Source organism: Hypanus sabinus, chromosome 30 (genome assembly GCF_030144855.1).
Source record: "Hypanus sabinus isolate sHypSab1 chromosome 30, sHypSab1.hap1, whole genome shotgun sequence".
In the NCBI taxonomy this organism is placed as follows: domain Eukaryota; kingdom Metazoa; phylum Chordata; class Chondrichthyes; order Myliobatiformes; family Dasyatidae; genus Hypanus; species Hypanus sabinus.
In genome coordinates, this window is record NC_082735.1 from 23,281,269 (window position 1) to 23,289,207 (window position 7,939).

Here is a 7,939-nt window from a genome sequence, read left to right on the forward strand (position 1 = left end):
GGAGAGTCTAACAATGTTGTGATCATTTGCTCCTAAAGGCTCCACAACTTCTGTACTCAAAATTCTATCCTGGTTGTTACAGAATATCAAATCCAGACCATCTAACAATCAACCATCATTTACATTAATCCCATTTTATTCTCCTTACATTCTCGTTAGCCTTCCCTGGATTCTGTTATTCCAGGGGCAAATTGCAGTCACCAATAACTTACCAATCTGCACGTCTTTGGGATGTGGGAACAAGTGAGAGGAATCCCATGCAGTCATGGAAAGCATGCAAACTCCACAGATACAGCACTAGATATAAGAGCTGAAACTGTAAAGCAGTTTCACTGGCCGTGCCACTGTGCCATATCGAAGCCCTCTGGGACTTCGATGGAACCAAGTTTCAGAAGCAGAGTTCAATGACCATGCATCGCACATTTAGTGAGCCTTCCATTCCAAGGTTTCAGATGCTGTATCATGACGTTCTAATGAAAGGTTGCTGATCGAAAACTTTAACTCTGCTTCTGCTGCTACAGGTGTGACCTGACCTCCTTTATGTTTCCAGGATTGGTTGATTTTCTATCAGATTTCTAGCATCTGAGGTATTTTTGTTTAGGGATTGTGAGTTCTGTTTCATGTCTACACCAGTATTACCATAGGCTCCAAATTTGATTGGCATTCTGAAATTTGGCAGCCAGTCAGTTGCAAAGAGACTTAAGCATTGAGTTGGGTACTCTATATTGAAGTTAACAAAAAGAAAGTCAGATCATCTGCATAGGATCTGCGATGAATGTTTATTAAAGTATTGTATTTGAACTTTCAGAAAGGAATGAGCTTGTCGGGCCCAATCACTTTCCTTTTTGCTCTGTACACTGCCAAACGACTGCATAGCATGACGGGACCTAGGGGAATCTCTTCAAAATATTGTTAAAGGGTTTCCCCAGACTTTGCCAAGCTATGTCAGTCAGTATATCTGCATTGTATAAAGCACATATGGAGTTGCCATTTTGATTTATGTTGGCTGACAGATCTTTGTGCTCCCATTGCATAAACTCAAGCTAGAGTAGAAAACAGTTTTATGGAACTAAATGTTTAAACAATGTGTTGCATCTAATCCATTTTTTTCAGTTTACTATAATCACTGTTGCCATTGGCATTGGCTTGGAAATGCACTTTGAGAGAAATAATCTTACCAAATATAAATTATGTTCATAGCTTTTTGCTCCATAAAAAAATTAAGGTTCCAGTCCATAATATAATATACCAGCCTTTCAGGTGGTGAAGTTCTCAAAGATTTCCTTTCTTTTCTTTTTCCAATATTTGTAATAAATTTCATATACACAAATACAGAATTCATAAGGATACTTATTATAAATCAAAATAAGATAGCACAAAATGCACTATTTATAAATCACCTTTCTGAACTATTTTAAAAATCTTTAAATTGTTATTAAAATATAGATCTGGGCTATTATTATAAAACACTATATGGTAAAGTACTCTTTTTTTTCCTCTTGTTTTTTTTAACCAACCAGCTTTGTCTTGGTAGGGGGTGTAGATTTTTTTAATAATATAATTAACCATACTATGGTATTTCATCATTCAATTTATTTTAATTGATTGATCATCAATATGGGATACCATGATTGTATCAGTGTGATTTATAAGTAGTGCATTTTGTGCTATCTTATTTTGATTTATGATAAGTATCCATTTGAATTCTGTATTTGTGTATATGAAATGTAATAAAAATATTGGAAGAAGAAAGATTTCCTAAATATTACAGTAGGCAGAATATGATGATATCTAATGTAAAGGTTTTAATGTAGCAGCAGCCATTAACACCAGTCTTGTACTGTTTTCATCATCATACGTGGGCAAGGAAGGTGTCTGCTGAACGCCACCAACTGCTCTCCCTCAGCTGATGAATCAGTACTCCTCCAAGCTGAATACTCCTTACAAGAACACTTCAGAAGGCTGCAGAATCTACACCAGGTGGGTAGGTGAGGAAGGGCTTAGTTTCAGTACCTATCACTAAGATTATCTGAGTAGCTTCACCAATAATCGAACTTGCCAAATCCTGAAAGGCAAAGGCCAGGATGGGCATGTGCAGACAGTGACAGAATTGAATTGCGCTCTCCAACCTTTCTGTTGCAGATGTATTTGTCCATACAGCATTGGTTGGAGACCACAGCACAGTCCTTGTCCTGTCATCACACTAACAACTCTCTGCATTTTTTTTAATCTGCCATTATCATCATAGCAAATAGAATAGATTCCAATCTAAGCTAGTGGGTCAAAATGTCTAGAATGCACGATGTTTACTTCATGGTACTCATCACACTGTCATTACTATCAAGCCAGGACACTGATGTGACAAGAGTAAACAGAAGCTTTCCAAGAGCAGCATAATGTAAATGGAAAACTGAGGGTTTAGCTTGGGCATGTGTGCAGCATGCTATAGGCCCACTAAGCAGTGGACATAGCATGCAGCATATGGAGCTAACTGAGCCCTTAATCGACAGATTAAACTAAAACGGCAATCCAGATATGTCTAGCCATGATCAACGGTGGTCACCAAAATAGCCAACTGGAAGAAGGAGCTCTAGTATAGCAGAACAGCAAGGTTAAAGTGGGTGCAATCAACTTTAGCCCAAGATGTTGACAGGTTAATCAATTTCAGCATCCTCCTGGTTACAGTCTTCAGCCAATTCTCTTCACACCATAACAATGAAAGTCCAAGACCTGTTCAATATGCTCAAAGCTATAAGCCCTAGTAATCTCCTAAATGTAGTGCTAAAGACTTGAGCTTGTAAGTCACCAATCCCTCCCTTCCAATGCAGCTACAGACGTGGTATTTGTCCTACAAAATGAAATATTGTTCAGAACATTAGATTCACATAAAAAACAGGACAAATCCATTATAGTTGATCAGTTGACTCAAAATCATTAACAAAGGCAGAGGCGTTGACTGTGTCATTGATGGTAGCACATATTCAGCAATAACCAGCTCACTGAAGCTCAGTTTTTTTTTCAACATGAACAGTGTACAGTCTTTGTTTCTATTCATGATTTGGGCCTGTACTCACTGGAGTTTAGAGGAACTGAGGGGTGGGGGGGATCTCATTGAAACCTATCAAATATTGAAAGGCCTAGACAGAGTGGATGTGGAGAAGATGTTTCCTATGGTGTGTTAGCCTAGGAACAAAGGACACAGCCTTAAAGTAGAGGGACATCCATTTAGAATAGAGATGAGGAGGAATTTCTTTAGCCAGAAGGTGGTGAATCTGTGGAATTCATTGCCATGTTCATCTATGGATGCCAAGTCATTGGTTATATTTAAAGCAGGGGTTGAAAGTTCCTGGTTAGTCAGGGCATCAAAGGCTATGGAGAGAAGAGAGGAGAATTGGGTTGATAGGGATAGTAAATCAGCCATGATGGAGTGGTGGAGCAGACTCGATGGGCTGGATGGCCTAATTCTGCCCCTATGTCTTGTAGTCTAATTTCTCAGATAATGCAGCACTCCAAACTCTAATCAATTCATGGAATAGCTGAGAGTGTCAAATCGAAAACATGACAAACAAGAGGTAGATGTTGGCAACCCATGAGGGAAGTGGGTAATCAGCTTGACATTAAATAATGTTGGCAGAAATTAAACTGCACCTGATAATATAAGTACCTTGGCTGCAAGAGCAAATCAGATAATGTGTGTTCTTTAGTGAGTGACACCCTAAAATCATTCACCTGCCTACAAGAACATATCAAGAGTCTAACAGAATACTTCCATTCAAAAACAATCCAGGATAGAGCAGTCTACTTGATTGGTATCCTAACAACACCCTAAACATTCATTCCAAGTATTACCATGCATCATGAAAGCAGAATGCATTGAACTTTCTCACCAAGACTTCTTTAACATCACCACCCAAATCTGCAAACCTCTGCTGGCTTTCACCTGCGAGTTCCCCTCAAAGTCGTACTTCAATGTGACTTTGCAACACATTGCCATTCCTCCGTTGCGGTTGGGACTGAATCTTGAATTCTCCTTAACAGTGTTAATGGAGCAGCTGTGAGGAAGTTTGCAGTTCATGAAGGTAACAATTACGTCCTCGAGGGTATTGAGGGAACTTCCCCAGCAATTCAGATCTGTTCTATACTTGAAAAGAAATATTTACAAGGCACTTAGAAGAGGGCAAGAGGTGGGAATGACTAAATGCCTCTCACAAGCTTATTGGGCCATGTGACCTTCTTTTGTGCAAAACCATTTATTTATTTAAAAGCTGGAATCAGTTTTAATAAAAAGGCCCTGAATTATTTAGAATATCAATATGTTGACATATTATAAAGCCTTATGCCATTATATTCAGAGTTGGACATTTTTAATTATTTTAAATTTGTTTAGTTTTGATTCATTAAGCTACTTAATTACTTTCAGATGAATTATACAATGAACTAGCAGCATACATTTTCACTCATTGCTGCCTTAATTTTTTTCCTTTTTTTGCCCTTATTTCAAAGCTGGCTGTTGACTGATATTAAACTGTTGACACTGAATTCCATTGGAGTAAAAAAAAATTAATTTGATGCCCAGCATGTCCCTGCTTCTAGCTACCTCCTGATTTACAAAGATATGCTCCATGTAATTGTTGTAACTACATCAGTGTTGGGTTCTTAATTGTGGTTTCCACTTAGAATATATAGGGATTTCGAGCAAGAAAAAAAAATCCTCTTAACTAATCTGCTTTTTGCTGAGGAATTTGCACAAATATTGTTTAAACAATGGGTACAAGCAATCGCTCAAACTACTTAAGGGCCTGATTATTTAGTGTTTGCATACAACAATGAAAAGAACACTATACTCAGCTCTGCGGCTGGAATTGAGTTTTAATCTGCTATTAAAAAGTGAAATTTGCAAAATAGCATTTTGCACACAATGTTAAAATAGGAGTCATTCTTAATTGGATGTCTTTTGTGTGCACTAAACACAGATGAGTGGGATGTGTAGGGCTGTGCTAAAGTCTTAGGCACATATATACAGTTAAGGTGCCTAAGACTTCAGTGCAATACTGGGGCAGAGAGCGAGTTTATGTTTGGCGGAAGCAAAGAATATTTAAAATGGAAGCTTGGAGCGCCATGGGAGGGGTGTGGGGTAGTTGGCTGAGAGGAGTGCCAGGGTTGGGGGGGGGGGCAGGATGGGTGCAGACACGCCCACCCCTGAGCCACCAGGCAAGGTCATTTGATCCCCAACAATTGGTCTATTGATCATTACAGAATGTCTCCCTGCCGCTTTCCGCTCCCTCCCACCTCCCACTTTTCCCAACCATGATTCCCATCTCCCTGCCCACTTCCCACTCTCAGTCCACAATAGAGATACATATCAGCATCAGGCTTATCATCACTGGCATATCTCATGAATTTTCTTTTGCAGCAGAGTGTAATGCAGTACATAAAATTACTGCAGTACTGTGCCACAGTCTTAGACTCCCGAGCTACATATATATGTGACTTTTGCACAGTATTCTATGTACAGAAAGATCCAGCTAGAGAAAGGGAAAGGTCATTGAATGGAGTGAATAATTTGTTGATGGCAGTGACCTGATCAGAGCACCAATTCACTTTTGGATTTTTGGAGCATATCTTTGCTGTGTTATTGGGATGTGCACTACTCAGTCTTTTCCAGAGCATGGGAAAAAGATATCTTTATTGTAAATAGCCTGTAATTTTCCCCTTTTAATGTCTTTTTAAAAATATTTTGGAACACTGTATTCTCTGTAGCAAGGATAGTTTAACAAACTTCAATACAAAATGATTTGAACATGCTAGTGGGGCAGCAGTGGATGGGACATTGTGGATTATTGCATACCATTGAATTTGCTGTGGAGTACCTTGTAACTCTCCCTGTGAGCAGATTCCCAAACACTTAATTTTCATTGGTGAAATAAAATGAATTCAGAATCACAAAAATAAATGCAAAGTTGTAACAAAAATTGCTAAAATTGCCAAATGAGAAATCCCATGCAGGTTATCCCAGGAGCTCATTATTATTTGTTGAACATCACTAGGTCTTAATCAGAATTCTTTAGACGAGAATGCAGGCTAATTTTGATGCTTTTTTAACACTCACACTGAGATATTTTAATTCAAGCATTGCTGTAATATGTCTTTCATCTCTTAAAAATTCATTGTTAACAAAAGAGAGGAATATCGTACTTAGATTTATTTGCTTTGGTGGAAATCATCTGTATTCAGAAAGTCAGTTTCTGAAGTACTTAATTGGCTGTTAAGTGCATTGGGATTCCCTCGGGTCAATAAGACACAAGCTCTTTCCTTTTCCTTTTCACCATATAAAGCCACTGGGCAACATTGTAGGTTATTTGTTTCAGTGGTCCTTATTCATTTTGTTCACTGTTGTTCTGCATAATAAATGAATCCTTCTTCTATTTACATACATAATGTCTGTCCCTGTATTTTTCTGTACAGAATCCCATCTGGGACGGGAAGAACTAGGAACGTTGAATCTTAATATACGGAATTAACCTACACTTAATGAAGTGCAGGGGTATGGGCTGAGTGCAGGTCGGTGGGACTAGGTGAGAGAAGGCCCGTTTCCGTGCTGTAATTGTTATATGGTTAATGGGTGGGCAAATTTAGGAGTTTGTAAGAATCTCTGGGATTCTCTGCAAATAATAGAGTGGAGCAGAATCTGATTGCCACGTTTATGAAAATTTCCAGTACCGCTGACAAAACATCCAAGCTGAACATACATTTAAGATATTTCCTGGTGAGCACATCTGCAAGGAGCGTTTTACGTGATTATAGTGCGTGCAAGCACCAGTAAGTTACTTTGCTGCAATAGGCTTTGCACAAAACTGTAGCCCGGAGGCTCAAAGACCAGAGGCTTCAAATAATAGTCGCTATGCCTAGTGCACCTGACTTCACCTGAGGGATGAGCTACTGACCCTGCAGCTGGCTTTAAAAGACTGGGAACATTGTAGTCAGAAGCCCCGCATTAGGGTGAGTCCTCGCCATCCATCCGCTGCTTCATAGTCTCTGGATGGCGTCTCCAATAGGCTAACTGAGCGTTCTGGGGCACGGTTCGGGATTCGCTTCTGCAGCTGTTTTTACTGCCTGCACGCTAAACCAGGTACCGATGCATCTTCTATCATTCCAAACCTTCATGCACCCTAAATCTTGCTGCGTCCTGCAAATGCAAGTAACAGTATAACTAACAGCAACTCAGTATCAAGGTAAAGGCTGTGCCTACACAATCATCGCTTTGACAGGCCAATGACGACTTTGGGCAGCGCCGTAATGTAACTTTCACCCTCACCCTCCACAACGGTAGCCAGAAGCTCGGCATGCGATTTCCACGGCTGTCTGAAAGAAGTTTGTTCGTTTTCCCCAAGTGGACCCCGTTCCACCCACTTTCCAATGTGTTAGGGCTAGTGAGCTGGGGGCCTCAGAAAGAATGGAGACATTTGTGCACTGCCCCCAGCACATCTCGACAGTGTTGGTCATTGACACAAAACAATGCACTTGGCTGGATGTATATGTGACAAATAAAACTAATCTAATTGCATCTTGATCTCCAGCTACAGTCAATGGCACACAGAGACTTGGCGGCTCTACTTACTGTTTCAGTGTCAGGGACAGAAATTCAGTGTGGGATGTAGTCATCACTGGCTTACTCCAAGGCAGCACACAGAAAATGTTGGAGGAACTCAGCAGGCCAGGCAGCATCTGTGGAAAGGAGTAAACAGTCGACGTTTCGAGCCGGGAACCTTAATCAAGACTGGAAGGGTAGAGGAGGAGTCAGAATAAGAAGGTGAGGAAGAAGCACATGATGCTAGGAGATAGGTGAAACCGGGAGAGGTGGAGGGAGGTGAAGTAAAGAGCTGGGAAGTTGACTGGTGGAAGAGATAAAGGGCTGGAGGAGGGGGATTCTGATAGGAGA